The sequence below is a fragment of the Vicugna pacos genome, chromosome 2 (genome assembly GCF_048564905.1).
Source record: "Vicugna pacos chromosome 2, VicPac4, whole genome shotgun sequence".
In the NCBI taxonomy this organism is placed as follows: Eukaryota; Metazoa; Chordata; class Mammalia; order Artiodactyla; family Camelidae; genus Vicugna; species Vicugna pacos.
In genome coordinates this window covers 4,187,632-4,205,542 of record NC_132988.1, presented here as the reverse complement: position 1 = coordinate 4,205,542, position 17,911 = coordinate 4,187,632, and the positions used below count along the sequence as shown (strand labels likewise).

Here is a 17,911-nt window from a genome sequence, read left to right as displayed (position 1 = left end):
AATGAACTGCCAAGCGAGGCTCAACATAATAAGCAACTTAGCTGCCTGTGACCCTTCTCTAGTGTTTACGGAAAAGTGAGACCTAGGACACAGTTTCATTGATTTGCACTTATTTTATCTATTTCCTATTTGTCTATGTCATTACTGTGACATGGCTCTGGCCAAAGCCAGATCTCTTACTGGAACGCTTGGACAGCTTTCCTGGGACTCACGCAACCAGTCAGGAGTCCTTAACCTCAGTCACTTCCAGGCCCTGCTCTACGGCATGGTCCTTGGTCTTAGACGCACACTGGAGTCACCTGTGCAGCATTTAAAATCATACAGTCATCCAGACCCCATCTCTAGAGACTCGCTTTATATTGTACTCAGGCACTGAGTATTCTTAAGCATTTTTACAAAGCTCTCTAAGGGAGGCTAATATGTGGTCAGAGCTGAGAACCTATGCTCTGTTATGCGACACTGAGGTTCCCACCCTGTACATTTTCAGACACTCAAGAAACATAAAAATCTAGAGTCAAGAATAAAAACCTTGGAAGGAAGCTTAGAAATTATTAATGGATTCTTTTCAGACAGGAATCTGTCTTATCACATTTCTGATGGGTAGTGATCCAACGTTGATAATGTCCCAGTGCCATTTTATTTCTGACAACTCCAAACTTGTTTCTTAAGTCTAAGCCAAAATATCTTTTCTTTTTGTTTTCACTCAGAATTTCCTTTGTAATTCTGTGTGGTTTTTTTTTGTTTTGTTTTTTTTTTTTGGAGAAGCTTTGGGACTGGATAATTTTACTGAGTGTTTATTCGTGTATCTTCACAGTGTCCTTTGGAATACTGGTGGAATTATCCACTGGATATCAATGTTGAATGTTTTTTTAATGGATACATGTTTTGAATCATTTCATTGTTATTTATAACAAACTCTGCCTGTCCCTTTTCTGCATTTAAACAGGTCTGAGTGTTCTGCTCTTCAAACTGTAGAGGACAAAAAGTTTCTAGTTCTGAAGGCTTAGAGCTGGCAGTAAGTTACAATTTCATTCAGCTGAGTTGGAAAATCAAAAGCCTATGGTTAAGTTCCATCTCCACCATTAATAAGTGAACATGGGTGCAAGCAAGTAGCCACTGTATGCACAGTGCTCTGATATCTGGAGTGGTTGAGCCTTTTGTCAGAGCTTTGGATGGACCGCGCTCAATCTGACTGATGGTTAATGGTTTCTTCTCTGTTGCAAGCCCTCAAGAATCAGGTACCAGGGCATCATCAATTACTGCCATTCCCATCCACTGCTTCCTCCAGTTCCCCCTCTCCTGGCTATCCTTCCCTCCTGCCCTCCTTACTTTCACATTGACTGAGCAGACATGGTCAGTTTCTCTAAAGCAGAGATGAAAGCTATTACCTTTTTGTTTGTTTGTTTGTTTGTTTGCACTTTTCTCGTGTCATCCCTTAATCAAGTGATCTTTCAGGGTGAAAATGAACATGAGTCAAGCGAAGACATAATTGGACATTTTGCTGTTGTGTCTGACATTTGATTCTAGAAGCACATTGAAATTCTGTGCTTTAGTCCTTAAATGAATATAGAAATGCCAATTATAGATTCATTTCTTTGACTTAAATTTTCTTCTTTTGATAAATACTATCACATTTGTTTCCCCCTGTAATGGGAAAAAAATTACACACATTTTTTTTTCCCTCAGTGTGAAATAAAGTAACTTGCGCTCCAGGGATGGTTAAGAAGATTGTGGTCCTTTCTGCCTGTGCCAGTATCCTCACTTCCTCTTCATGCTCTGAGCCTGTGCTTGTGTTGGAAAAGTACGACCATGGGAATTCTAGGCTGCCATTTGTATTTTCCAGGTCAGCAGAGCCTCCCAAGGTATATTTTTCCCCTCACATTTTCATTGTTTGCCTTTTCTATTCTGCACAAGCAAATCTGATCCATGCTCTTATTCATTTTGCTCAGAAGATTTTGGTGACAGAAGTAGAAAACAGTGAGACCGTCTGCCTCTTCGCCTTATGCTAGCTGTGTCTTCTGGAAGCAAAGCCTTGGTGGTAAATGGATGTCTATGTGGGTACAAGGAAGAGGAAGTAGCCACCAAGATGGCTAGCTTCGAAGGCTCTGTGGTGGTGAAGCCGCTGTGACAGTGGTCCCTTGGGCTCTGGGCCAGGCAGAGCGTCTGCGTGGTCGTCTTATTGCGTGGGTGATCAGCATCACGGCCGATGTGACGCACAGCCGACTTCTGCCAGCCTGTACCACGCACAGCTTGTGGTCCGCAGCGCACACAGAGAAGGAGCGTTCCTTATGGAAATGAGCCTTCACTCTCATCAGCTGGCACGAGGCATTTATGAGGGTCATCACGCCCTTCGTTGGCACCTGGGGGGGGGGCTGCTCTTAGGCAGATGGTGCTAATTCATTTTCAGCTACAATTTTTACTTTACTCACAGACTGGCCTTCCGAAAACCCGTCAGATGAATGTGAGAAAAACAGACATGGTTTTTTTTTAAAGATGTAGTAAATGACAAACAGGAGAGGAAGTAACTCTCTCATACATAAGGGGGTCCATTGCGTACAGACACTCCTTGTTCAGGACAACTGTTATAATATTATTAGTCAATACGTGTATATACATACAAACCCACTGCATTTACATTTATAACTAGCATTTACAATTTCTCTACTTTGGAGGAAAATAGAAAACATGTCTCCTTGACTTATTACTTCAAATAGAGATAAACAAATAATGTAATCCTGCTTCAAGTGAAAATTCATACGTCTAGAGGCCTTAAAAACTAAATCATAATTAAAGTGAATCGATTAATCAGAATAAATAATTAGCCGTTGACTCTGCTCACAGCTGGTAGAGATTAATTTCTAAACTTCAAAGGGTATCGAAACAGGGCATTTTCAAAAATCAAAAGAAGACTACATTTTAAAACCATATCTTTCCTTTTGATTCTTGGCGTAGGAAATGCAAGACACTGGGAAGACATGAAAACGTGAGGAGTTGTCAGCACAGTGATAAGTGAGTAAACATCGATTTAGATTCTTCTTCTAACAACGTGGAAGGAACTTTCGAATTGCCAACAGAACTTAAAATGCTGCTTGTACAAATTTCATTTCCAGGCATTAACTTTGATATTTATGCATGAGAAAATGACAAAGAACTTTCATTAATTTTACAATTTCAGCAGCAAAAAAAAAGAGTGCTTTTACTGTAATATTCTTTCCTGTAGATGATAAATTCTTTCTTCTTATAAGATGAAACACCACAGTTTCTATCTTTAAGAGAAAGACATCAGAGACTCGCAGTCTTTTTTGTAAACAATGAAACTTTCTAGCCCCATCAAATGTTGTTTCAGACCCCTGCCAAAACTGTATTTTAACGCATTTTTTGTATTAATCATTTTGTATTTATTTAACATTCACTTGTAGCATTTTCATAGTGTATGATGCCAGTAATAAATCATTTATTCATAGTATTGAAGGGGGAGGGAAAGATGAAGTGATGGAGATGGTAACGATAGATTATATAATTGCATACAAGCTCAGTAGTTTAGGATGAAAGTTGATTAAAAAGAAATAAAAGCAAAAAAATCATAAAATAGTCAAAAGATTCAGCATTGAGCCTTTCAAAGAGTTTAAACTTTCTGTAGGCTTTATCTAAGGTTGTTCATGTTTTATTAAGTTAAAAACACGTTTGCCTATTTCAGCACCTACTAATTATGAATTTTTTGATCACTAGAAAAATATACAAATAGAACCTATTTTTCTCTTAAAAGATAGACATTAAGGTAGATGTAGTTCACTTCTATAAAAGTTATCTTCATCTAAAGACACGTTTTTATACTTCTAGATATAGAAATGGGTATTTTCTACCTAACTGTCCTTCACTAACTAGTCCATTCATTCTAGAAGCATGTTTTTGGTTCCCTACCACATACCAGCTCTAAACAGGACGCCATGAGACAGTCTTTCTTGGGTGGGTCTCCTTGGTAAAATGCAAGTGTATCATTTTTACCTGCCCTCCTCTGATTTTTTTTTCCACATCCAAATATGAGCTATCTTTTGCAACTTAGTTTATTTTTGAGAGTTTCCAAAGAAATCACACGGTTTCAAGTTGGACATTAACAGCATTCTTTAGAGACTTTTAATTCTGAGGATAAAATATTTGAGGCTACAGTCAATGACCTAAAACCACAGGGTTTCATTATCTGTCCCAGCACTCAAGAGAACTAAAAATGATTTCCTGAGTTAGACTAGTGTCAGGCTCACAGCCACGTCCTTGCACTACTTTCATCTGATATCTGAGTGACCGCGTATCTTGTCTGACATTATTCTCAGTCTTCCGCGTCTGCATCAAGTAGTAAGACCTTTTCCCAGAATCTCAACTTTTGCTAAACTGTGGAAGAAAGTGTTTCTCTTTAATCATCAAAATATAATATTTATCTTTTTTATATATCTTAGTATCCACTCATGTATGACTGAAGCATTATGCTGTACACCAGAAATTGACACATTGTAAACCGACTATACTTCAAAAAAAAAGATAAATTATATGTATATACATATATATATGTATATATATATACTTGCACACACACACAAACCCCAAAACACTATGTATGTAAAAAAATAAAACCTGGATTGATAAAGACTGTTAAGTATGATGAAAAATATATATAATATTTATGTTCCATCTGCTGTTTTAGGGAAGAAGAACTCGAATCCACTTCTCTTCGATACCTATCAAGTTTCACTATAAGAAACATAACGGGCAATGTGACATTCAAATTGGCTCCAGGTCAACATCCTTCAATCCATAGGTCACAAGGCCATTTGTGGGTCAGGAAATTAATGTATTAGTTCCTGGCCAACTTTTAAATGACATTAGAGTAAAATAGAAAATGTCAGAGTACACCTTTCACAGTAAGTCTTAGGCTCTTTCATTATGTGTGTGTTTATAGTTATATGTACTAATATTCATTTTAGTATGATTCATAAAATACTTGATGTTTTGTCTCCATGTGTTAATCTGTAACATCACTGAAGGATGTTCCTGGACTCTATAATTCTGGTACCGTTTGGAAATTATTATTGAATTCTGCTTTGGAATACTGTTACCCGTTCACAACAAAGGGCAATTATAACACAACAACAACTGCGTGAATTCTGTTGTTGATTTATTTGCTGAGGGAAATGGTTCTTATTCCCTGAGGACTTGGACCACAGTCACTACTTTACAAGAATCCGCAGGAGAAATTTATTGTATCTATGCTAGCAATGATTCATGATTCTTCTGACAAGTTTACTAATTGAATTTCATTTATTTATTTGGTAGAGACAGGTAGGAGTCCTGGAACAAAATTTGTAGACCCTGTTATAACAAGAAGACAGGATATTATGGCTTAAATATTATGCATTAATTTAATACTGGTTTCATTTTATATTGTGAACATTTTTCAATTTTTTCTCCACCTTATTCATTTATTTTTAAAAATGTTGGCATCCAGTTAGAATTTTACACATTCAGCATGGAATAAACACATCTGTACATAGATACACTCATAAATCAACCATAAGGAATGAAAATGATGCTTGATTTGTCTCTTAAGGAGTCATTATAATAACCAGCTAACGGTGGGACTGAGACTTTCAGGCCATGACCTTGAATACAAGTTATGCCAAACTAGCTGATATAAAAATTTTGGTCAGGGAATGTTACCTTTATGCACTTAGAGTCAATCTTTAAGGGATTCATAAATACCTGATTTTATAAAGTGTAGCCAACATAGAAAACTACCACCATTTAGTGTTTGCAAGATGCTGAGTGTAAATATTAAGACTGTAGATTTTGGAACCTGAACCCCTGGCTTTCGGCTCACTAGCTACATCATCTAGAGCAAGGCATTAGCCCCACTATGACTGAGCGCCTTATTCCCCAAATGGGGGCAATAATAGGATCTCCTTTGTAGAATCACTGAAAGGGTTAAACTTCGAGTACACACAAGGCTGAGGATGGTATGTGGCTCACAGAAATAACTCAAGTTTAGCAATTATTTCCATCCTGTCTCTTCCACAGCTACGTTGCTTTCTTTCATAAAAACAACCCTTTTAATGCCTTCTCTTTCCTTTCTCCTTAACAAGTCTCAGGTCCTCCTCCTCCACTTCAACGATTTGCCATTTGAGAAGTCCAGAGAACCTTGCCACGTGGTTCAGTCAATTTATTCCCTTAAACGTTTCCTCTAGTTTTGGGAAATTTCACTGGTGCATTATACATATTGGAGAAAAGAAGAGCCTCTTAGGCAACTGGGATAAAGAAATGAACGATTTCCAGAATGGGAGGGATAGGAATGTGCTGTGCATGTTGTAGCATCACTTTGATTTAAGTAATTGTATCTTTCGCTTTTAAGACCATGAAATGTTTTATATTTAATAATTCTATTGATATCTCTATCTTTTTTGCTCAAGACAGCACTCAGAGTAAAGATGTTTATATGTGTTTTTCAGTTTTTACAACACTTAACTGAATACCAGCATTTATACTTTTGTGGTATTTAATATAATGATTATGATTTTTTCTCTAAAATCTTACTGTCTCTCCTACATGTCTACTCTCACTCTCTCTTCCAATTTTCTTATTGCATTTCCCCTTATATGTAACATCAAGAAAAGAAAGACGTGTCTGCCCTCTCACAAAGGTCTCCCCTACAACGCTGTGAGTATATCCATTAGCTGTGGCCTTGTTATCAAAGTCATTACCGCACTGAAGAATCCAGCCAGTAAGACAGTTCTCACTCTTTGCGAAGGAGAGATCAGGAAATTATGAGAACAAGTTAATACACAATCTTCATTTGTGTCGTATTTTTTTAATGAAGGTACTGAGGATTGAATCCAGGAGACTTCATGCATGCTAAGCACCTGCTCTACCACTGAGCTGTACCCTCCACCAAATACACTATCTTTGAAAGAGACTGAAGCCACAGCATATAAAAGGAACCCCATGCCAAGAAGGTCCAGGAGAGGCGGTTCCTTCCCTCATACTGTTCCTGTTAGAAAAGCAGAGCTATTGGCAGTCCCCCAGGTGTGGTGCGTTCTTTGACTGGAAGCCCTCTACCTACTCATCTGTTTACTTGTCCTTCAAGCAGCAGCTCCGGCCCAGCCTTCTCTGAGACTTTCTTGACGTTCAGAGACAGAATTAGGCTCATCTTCCTCTGTGACCCTGTGCGATGCCCCCACGGCAGCCGTTACACTGACCCTGAGGGTCCCTTGGCCCGTCCTTCCCTGGCCTGGGGTTCCGCATCGTCGTATTCACAGATCCTACAGAAGTGCTTAGGGTAAAGTGCATGCGGTCACAGGGACTGAGTCAGGAACTTAAAGATGCATAGCAGAAATGTGGAGTTTCCTCCCTTTCTGATTAAAAGCAATAAATATTATTGACTGGTGTGGAAAAAATATAGCATTGGATTTTTTTTCTCGGCCTTCACTCTTCAGAACAACATATAAATAAAATTAGGAAATCCATTTCTGTGTATCACATGTGAGTATCAACTTTGTGACATTCAAATGGGAAATGAATTGGCTTGGACTGAATAAAGCTCACGGGTACTTCCTACTAGTACAGTAAGGGACTAAAGGTTGTTGCCTGATTTAATTAAAAACCAGATAAAATTGAAAAGTTGGGGAGGGTATAGCTCAAGTAGTAGAGCGCATGCTTAGCCTGCACAAGGTCCTGGGTTCAAGCCCCAGTCCCTCCTCTAAAAATAAAATAAATAAATAAAACTAATTGCCTCCCCCTGCAATAATAATAATAATAATAATAATAATAATAATAATAATAATAACCAAATAAAGTAAATGTTTTTAAAAAGAAAGAAAAGAAAAGTTACTGTGTGGATGCCACAATATTTAGTGCAGTCTTTTCTACCAAATATTCCACAGACGACTATTCAGAGAGAAGATCTGAAACAAAATAGCAAATAACCTGGGGGCGCTTGTACACGGTATCTTGTCTTAGAGACTCACAATCTACATTAGCTTATTAAAGCCCCTCAGAAGTCTTAAGAAAAATACATATAACTTCACAAATGTATTTCCTAAATGTGTTTGACCATTTTAACATCCCAGGGGTTAGTGTTTCTAGGGAAAAAAACACTTTTAAGCTCATTGATATAATGAACAATTTGTATCATTTTTATCTACGTCTTGAGAAAGAAAAATAAAGAGAAGGTGCTTCGGTGGAATATGGTGCTCTCCTGAAAGTTCTATTCTTCATATTAGAAAATGTTAAAATTGCACTTTCAACACAAAACTTACTCATAGGAGTTGTTGGCCTAGAGTTAGGCATCTGGGAAAGTAAACATAAAGGCAGGTCTGAAAGTCTGAGACCAATTAAAGGGGAAACGGGAAGGATCTAACAGTGATTGCTTCCAAGGAGGTAATCATTAAATAAAATAAAACAGCACTGCAGGAACAAAGGGCCACGTGAAGGGAGGAATGTGTTTGAGCTGAAATACATACACCTTTACGCTAAGTGATACTGACAAAGAAGATGAGTTCCAAGGACTCTCCTTGATCATCTTCCTCACCTATTTTTCCAGCCAGCAGACGCAGATTCGTGTCCTTGACCTTAGACCTTGAATGATGGGACGTCTGGAAAGAGTATTAGATCACCACAAATCAGAGACGTCTTCAGGGGTTAGAGTCTAAGCAAAAAGCTATTTTTTGAGAACAGATTGATGACCTTCGTTTGTCAGGTCTGCCAGATGGAAGTCATAAACTGTGAATTCTCTCATTATAGTGCATATTTTAGAAAAATATGATCTCTTAACTACCATGGAAGATTTGCAATCTTGATGTGCAGTATTCTGAAGTTATATATTTTCTTTGTTGCATTCTATATCATAACTAAACCTCTCTAAAGCACAAATGGGGATATAATTCCCTGGAGATATTTTCAAAAAACAAAAACTAAAGAGAAATTTTGCTTTTATAGATGATACTTGCTGAAAAAGTATTGTTAAATTTCTAACATTCATAAAGAGTAATCACAATGTAACAAATAGAATAGAATTGGGAAATGATATCAGAGATCTGTAGCTTTTTATTATGGGATTCTATTATTAAAAACAAAGCAAAGAAACAAGCCTTTAGCAGCTTTTAAAAAGAGGAATCAGGATGCCTGGCTATCCCAGAAACTATAACCAAGAATTTACTGTCTCTTACTAATAGCTTATCAAGAATAGCTGGATTAGGAATTCACTCACTCAGAAATTGTTTGCTAAGCACCTATGTGGTGACCATGAGGATAAACACTAAGACTATGACAGCCTGGCAGATGCAGTTCCGGAACTCAAGAATCTTACAGTCTAATGGGGAGGATAGAAAGGAAGGCAGGGAGATACATTTTTTGTAGAATGTACTCAGTGATAATTGTATGAAATATCTTCTATTGGAGGAGGTTATGAGTCAGGAAGGTTCTCAGAGAAATTGACATCTAATTTACGAACCAAGGTATGAGCAGGTTCTCGAACGATCAGGACAAGAAGAGAAGAAGGTTTAAAGCAGAGACGAGAAAACTGTGTGTGAAGCTCTAAAGGTAGGGGAAATCACGGAGAATAACAGATGGGAGCCTTCAAGACTGACAACAGGAGACAGTGTGTGCAGCCATTGTCGTTTTCCAGTAGAAAGGTGAGTTGGGGTAAACTGAGAGAGAGGCAGAGAAGACGGAAGGAGTAGATGTCTTTGAAACATAGTAAGTATCAAATAGAGACCCTCTACCTCTAAGTAGTAAATGCTTTTCATGCATCGTGGTATCGATTCCTCCCAAATGTCTGTGAAGTAGTTACATTTTTAAGGAAGATAATCTGCTTAGAACAGTTTAAGGTTCACAGCAAAATTGAGATTACCCCCTGCCCCAGGGCATACACAGCCTCCCCTACTAGCAACATCCCCACCAGATGGTACATTTGCTACAAGTGATGAACCTTATCGGTACATCATCATCACCCAAAGTTCAAAGTTTACATTAGGGTTCACTCTTGGTGGTGTACAATTCTTTGGGTTTGGACAGAAGTATATGGACGTGTATTCATCATTATAGTATAATACAGGGTATTTTCACTGCCCTAAATATCCCCTGTGCTCCAACTTGTCACTCCTCCTCTTACACCAGTCCCTGGCAACCACTGTTTTTTTTCACTGTCTCCACAGTTTTGCCTTTTCAGAAATGTCATATGTTGGAATCATACAGTACATTGCCTTTTCATACTGGCTCCTTTCACTTAGTAGTATGCAATTGAGCTTCCTCCATGTCTTTTCATGTCTTGATAGCTCATTTCTTTTCAGTGCTGAATAATATTCCATTAGCCAAATGTACTGCTATTTATCCACTCACCTACTGAAGGACACCTTCCTTACTCCTTCCAAGTCTTGGCAGTTATTAATAAAGCCCCTGTCAATACCCATGTGCAGGTTTTTGTGTGGATGTAAGTTTTCAACTCTTTTGGGTAAATACCAATGAGCATAATTGCTGGATTCTATATTAAAAGCATTTTTTTTTTTTTTGGTAAGACACTTCCAAGCTGTTTTCCAAGGCGGCTGTCCCATCTTGCATTTTGTATTCCCATCATCAATGAATGAGAGTTCTTGTTGCTCCACATCCTCACCAGCATTTAGTGGTGTCAGTGTTCTGGATTTTGGCCATTCTAATAAGTGTGTCTCATTGTTTTGATTTGCATTTTCCTGATAACACATGATGTGGAGCATCTTTTCAAATGCTTAATTGCCACCCATGTATCTTCTTTGGTGAGGTGCCTGTTAAGTCCCTGGCTTATTTTCTACATGGATTGTTTGTCTTCCTTTTTGTTTAAAGAGTTCTTTATATACTTTGGATATAAAGTATCAGATACGTCTTTTGCAAATATTTTCTCCCCATCTGTACTTGTCTTCTCAGTCTCTTGACATTGTCTTTTGCAGAACAGAAGCTTTTAATTTTTTAATGAAGACCAGCTTATCAACTGTTTCTTCCATGGATCGTGTCTTTGATGTAGCTACAGGACATCACCACACCCAGGGTCATTTTGTTTTCTTCTGTGTTATCTTTTAGGAGTTTTATAGTTAAATATTTCACATTTAAGTTTGTGATCCATTTTGAGTTAATTTTTGTGAAGGGGTAAGGTCTGTGTCGAGATTCATTTTGGGGGGATTTTTTTACATGTGGATATCTAGTCATTTCAGCACTATTTGTCAAAGACAATATTTTTGCTCCATTGTTTTGCTTTTGCTTCTTTCTCAAAGATCAATTGACTATATTTATGTGGGTCTATTTCTTGGCTTTCCATTCTGTTTAATTAATCTATTTGTGTGTTCTTTCACCAATCCAACACTGTCTTGATTCCTGTAACTTTATAAGAAGTCATGACATTGAGTAATGTCAGTCTTTCAGTTGTGTTCTTCTCTTGAATTGGGTATTCTGAGTCTTTTGCCTCTCCATGTAAGCATTGAAATGTTTGTCATTATCCACAAAACAAGTCACAGGGATCTTGACTGGCTGATATTGCACTGAGTCTATGGATTAAGTAGGGAAGAATGGACATTTTGATAATTTTGAGTCTTGCTATCCATGAGTATGGAATATTTCTCCATTTATTTAGGTTTTCCTTGATTGAGGTATATATTTTTAAATGAAGAATATTATTTTAAAATTACCTTTAAAAGAAATTAGCAATAAGGTATCTAAGGCTCAGAGAAACTCAAGGTCACACAACTGTAAGAAACAGGATAGGGATTTCAATCCAGACTGCCTGATTCTAAAGTCCATTCACTTCACTGTTTTTTTTTTTTTAAGGACATAAGGAGTTAATTTGATGTAGAGAGTGGAGGAGGACAAGGGCTAAAGTATTGTGTTTCATTTTCTTGTTTGTATAGCTGGGTGGATAAATGCCATTCAATGAGACAGGGAATGTGGGAAGGAGAGTAGGTTGGGAAAACATGAGTTTAAGGACATGGTTTTTTTATGTATGAACCATTCTTGGGATGTACAAGTATAGGTATAATATGTATACAATAAGGATAGATGTATGCAAGTATAAAGTTTCATTAGATAGCTGAAATATACATCTGGGGTTCAGAAGAGAGAATTTAGTGGTAAATGTAACTAAGGAATTTTTATTGTAAATAGCAGTGAAAAGTCAGAATTTATTTCCATTGGTGAGGACAGAAGATTGGCATCAAATAAAAACAGTGACGAGATCAGAAATGTGTCTTGACTGATTATGGCTGGAAGGAATTGACCTATGTGGCACCTCCAAGGGCCCGTCATTCAAAAGCATGCTTTGCAAAACACATGGGATGTCCACTCATATGTTCATTACCCCACTTAATCACTGATTCGTCTGTGACACAAACTAGTACAACAAGCTAATTCAAATGCACAATTCATTCAGAAATCCTACAACAGAGGATAGTGTGGTACAAGAATACCTTTACATTGTTCTTTGGTTTCAGATCTAGAACAAATGAGTTTAATTCTCCTCTGAGACTAGCTTCTTTATAATTATCATTTGGGGAGCGGAGTGACACAGTAAATCCACATACATTGACACAAAGGCTAGCACGATTCAAAAGGAAACTAAAGCTGTTCTATATCACAGAGGGCCAACTGATGAGGCACCCTCAAGCAAAAAAAGACTTTCCCCCAAATGAAACATGTCTGAAGATTACACGTCAACTCTTCAAGATGCCACACACACGCACACACATACAAATGTCACGCCAGTGGCAGACTTTCAGGAAATGTTTGAACTTCTGTTAAGGCAGAGGGAGTAAATATGTTACATTTGTGTTTCTTTCTTTCTTTGTTTAGATTTTGTTGCTATTGCAGAATTTTTTTAAAGGTATTATCTGCTACTGTCATTTGTCCTCTAACCCTTTGTATGCCCATAAATAAAAGAATAATTTAAGAATACCTTAAATTACAAAAAAACCATTGATTAACTCAACCAGCTTCCTTGCTACAATTTGAATGACAGTTTTTCTCTACCAACACTAGTTTCTTTCTGACATTTCAACTTTATGTTTTTGAGTTACAGAAGAATCTGAATATGGTATTTGACTACTCTTATCCACCACCCATATCAGTGTAATTACTTTTCTTGCTGATATACAGGAAGATTTTACTCAGACCATTGCACTATTAATTACATGCTTAATGCTCTTATGCAAACAGATATCACGTCTTATGTGAGGGTTGAATACATTCATAACATTCTTGAATAAGATAAACAAATCCATTTGGGATTTCCTGTAGACTGTGGACTTGCCTTCCAAATTGGCTGGGAACCAAATACATGTGGTTACTAAAAACTACCAAGAATATTTCCTTTAATTAAAAATAAATAAAGAAAAAAATAAACAAATCTAATTACCCCCAAAAAACTAAAAAATAAAAATAATTTTTTAAAAGTAGGAAATTTATTTCATCCCAATACTCAAGCCACATTCTAAGATCTATTTCATTGATAATTAAGATGAGATTTTATCTTAAACATAATTTTTTTAAATTTCTCAGTTATACACACACACCACACACACACACACACACACACACACACACACACACAGAGGTTCCTCAAATTTTACCAGAGAAAAACATAAATAAATTCAATGAGAATTTATGAGCATTTATGATATATTCATACCTTCTTTAAATTCTATGGAAAGAAAATAAAATATTCCTCCTGAACTTACTATTTGGTGGAATAAAAGCTAATATTATTTGACAAAATAAAAACTAATATGTGTGAAGCATACAGAGATTAAGGGTTAAGAATTCAACAGAAATTGAGAGAAAAGTGAGGCAGTTGGAGCTGGAGCAATTTTATATAGTTTTATAGAGGTGACTTTGATAAGGTAGCATGAATAGAGGGCAGGAGGGACATCTTCCAGAGTGGAAGAAATTACAGGATCACACTTACTGAGCAGGGAAGACTGTGGTTGATTTTTCTGGAGAGGTGGACAAACCCCCCGGATTGCAGTGGAATAAAGCTTTACTTTCTGGTCAGTGATGATCATCAAAATAAAGAGCTATGTTTGTTAAGAGCATGGCTGTGAAAGCACAATTTATTTGTATTTTGTAACCTTGCCTTGGCTCCGAATTTGATCCACTGCTGTAATATGACTGATCCTGTTTCTACATTATTCAGTTGCATTTTTATTTTGTGTGGCTGGACAGAAAATAGTCTGTCTTCACAACACCTCTGCAAAATAGACATTTACGTAGGGCTCCTTTCTAAAATCAGGCTGGGCTGAAATCCGATGATGAAAAAATACAATGTGTCAAAAAGATTATTATTGGTACAACTCCACCAATAGATTTGATGGTATATATTTCCCTGTAATGAAAATAAATGACAGCACTGAAGAAAGGAAACCCTTTGAAATTATTGCAATGTTGTTATTTCCCAACCCAAACAAATTCATTCTAATTTGTACACCTTTGTTTTTTGTTGCACTGAATCACCTCATCGGTCTTGCACCGAGCTACGATTATTTCTCTTTAAGTAAATTGCAATTTTGATCTCTCCAGGCAAGGACACCTATATGATGAAGTGTTATTAGAGGTGACAAGATGGTAATAAATATAAAATTAAGGAAGCTTTTTTAATTTTGCAGGCAGTTTTCTATTACACTTCTTGGCTACGGTACCGTAAGCTCATAGAACAAGTGGTGGCCTGGTTAATCACCAGTATGGTGGGGTAATTTGTGATGACAGGACACCACGTGTGATCATTAAACACAGTGACTCTCTCATGCCTGTCATCTCAGTTCCTTTTGTCATTCTTGTCTTCCAAATTTGAAGACTAGGCAACAATAGAAAGCAAGAATAAATAGCCAAGCCTAACATTATATAAAAGCATCAAGAAATTTTTTTCTCATTAAGAATCTTGCAACCATAAATACTTTTCACTAAATGACATGAAATTGTCTTAATTTATAAATCATGAATGGAAACCCTATACATTTGATTATCCACAGTGTGAAGGTGACAAAATTATAAAACAGATTCTATATAATCATAATTTTTACTACAACTAAATGTGATTCCATTAACTATGGAGGAGTCACTAAATTGTCCAGGGCCATTCTTCACAATATTAAGCAAAAATTCATGGATAGGTTATAAATGTAAGAAAGTGAATTCTTTTAGATTTTGTATGCACTTCTTTTTTCAAAAATCATTATATGCTTTTTGATTTAATTCTGCCTTCTTCAGTCTTTGATCAGGGAGTTTAATTGCTCTACTTGGACTTTAGGGATTACAAACACCTGGCGCATTTCTTCAGGCAATCCAGAGATGCTGGGGACATCTACAAGGTAAGTTTCAGACCAAGCTGGCTCTGAATCCTGGCTGTATTACTTAACTAGTTATCCACTGGCAAGTTGCCTTATCTCTATAAGTCCTAACGTTCCTCAACATGAGTATTAAAGGAAGCAATCTCTCAAAGCCCTCGCATCCAGTAGGGGCATACTAAAAACGAATCACTTGTCAAACACTGTGCATCTTTGGATATTTATAAATAAATGCTAATTGTGTAGTTGAATGATAGAAAAATGTTAAGGAATAGTTTTTGGTTTTTAGTAACAAAATCGGTAAAAGAGTAGGACAAACTAATATAAGAATATATTTTTGTATCAATTAAAAAAAAAATCCAGAATTAGGCACATCAGTGCTGGGGCATCAGGAAAAAGATGACAAGGACACAACCAACCATTTTCAAGGGGAAAAAAGGATGCTTGCATTTTAGAAGTTGAGATATTAAAACTAGAGGATGCAACAAACGTTATGTCAATATATTTGATAATTTAAATGAAATAGACAAATTACAAGAAAAATAATAGACTCTCAAAAATAGAAAATTTTAGTAGTACAGTATTAAAATATTGATTTGATAACCAAACTCTTACCATTGTGAGAGCTTACGGCTTATGTTTTATCAGTGGTGAGTTCTAACAAGTATTTGAGAAATAAATAATTTCAATTAAAAGATTGCTATACAATAGTAGAAAAAGTATTTCCTGCTGTATTTTATGAGGGTAGGGTTTTGTACGATAGTAAAATCTGACAGTACCTATGAAAGCATGAAAAACTACTGATTATTTTCAGTAGTCAGCAGATTTGTAAATACCCTAAACAATACGTTAGAATTAAATTCATAAATACATGCATTTTTAAGTATCTTATATTGACCAACTTTGCTTTATCCAAGTAATGTGAGAAGGTTTATTATTAGGAAATCAATTACAGCATTTTCCATATTAACTGATTAAAGAGCAAAGCAAAACTTACAGTGATCTTACTAAAGGTAGAAAAAGCTTTTGGTAAAATTGAACATCCATAATGATGAGACTATTAAACTAGAAAAGGAAAGTAAATGTCCTTTCTCTGATAAAAAAAAATCAGCAAAAATAATTTACAGTGAGGGATCCAATGGGAAAAGGCTGAAATCTATCACTTTAAGATCCAGAAGGTGACAAATATACCATTTCTTGCCATTTGTATTGAATTATATACAGAGGTCTTGTCCAGAGTTGAGAAGAAATGAAAAGAAACCAAAAGGCTTAAAAAGGAAAACTCAAAGTTATTGGTGTAAGATGGTATAATTATGTACACAAAATAAAATAAAAATGGAGTATTAGATTTTATAAGCTAATTTAATAATTTTATTATATATGAAATATAATGCACCTAGAAAAAAATCTAAGAAAATTTTGTATAAATCAAAGAACAGAATTGTGAAACTATATTGAGATAGATTCGATAATTCTTAATAGATTGAGAGATATGTCTTGCTCATATATTGGATGTCTCGGTATTATTAAGACATCAACTCTCCCCAAATTTATTCACAAGTTTCAAACAATTTCACTCAATTCTAGTAGGCTTTTTTTGGTTTCTAGTGGAACATAATAAATTGATTCAAAAATTTATTAAGAAGTACAAAATGCTGAGAAGATGCTTACTGTAGAGCTAGGACAAGTTGGAAAGATAGGTCTTCTAATATTGAAGACAGTACATTATGTAAAAGAGATAAATGAGCAAATGGAACAAAATTGAAAGTTACTGCACAAATAAGTAGTCATATGATCAATAAACATGGGATAAAACTCTTCATTTCACTAATAACCAAGGAAATTTGAAACTATAAACACAATGAGATACTGTAACACACATGCCCAATGGACACCAATTTTCAAATCAGACCTTCCCAAGGTTTGGTGAGACTTTACAACAAGAGCTGGAGAGATTCTAGAACTCTCATTCACTATTGATAAGAGAAGATTGGCCCAACTATGTTGAAAAGCCAGTTTGGCATTATACAGTGACATTGCATGTGATCATTTTAAAAAACTCAAACAATTTTAGTCCTACGTAGTAAATCTAGGGACATTCTTGTCAGTAAGAACTGAATGATTGTGTTCCTCCTGAATTCCTATGTTGAAGTCCTCGGTCCCCAGTGTGATGGTTCAGAGGTTGGGCCATTGGAGAGTGGAGCCAACAGGAACAGGATTAGTGTCCACCTGGGAAGAGGAGACAGAGCGCTCTTCCTCTCTCCCTCTGTGTCTGCCATCTGAGGATGCAGGGAGAAGATGCAGGTCTGCACACCAGGAAGAGGCACTCACCAGTGCCTGACCACACGAAGACCTTGATCTCGAACTTCCAGCCTTCTGTTGTTTAAGACAGCTAGTCTGTGGTATTTTTGCTCCAGCAGCCTGCACTAAGGGAACTGTATCCAATACATGTAGCAGTGCTATGTTTTCAAGCCCCAAATTGGAACAGCCCAGATATTTAACATTAAAAGGAGTAAAATTATTACGCAGGCATAAATGGAATACCACAGTGCACTAAAAATGAACAACAGCTAAAT

At 36.4% G+C, this 17,911-nt stretch overlaps 1 long non-coding RNA gene across 1 annotated transcript; it reads left to right on the top strand.

The window, feature by feature from the left end:
• Nucleotides 1-943: 943 nt before the first annotated feature.
• LOC140699669 (uncharacterized) lies at nucleotides 944-7,377 on the top strand. The gene is made up of 6 exons (XR_012077921.1): nucleotides 944-1,015; nucleotides 1,687-1,843; nucleotides 1,950-2,038; nucleotides 2,953-3,009; nucleotides 4,697-4,913; nucleotides 6,863-7,377. It is a non-coding gene; the product is annotated as an uncharacterized lncRNA (long non-coding RNA).
• Nucleotides 7,378-17,911: the final 10,534 nt, after the last annotated feature.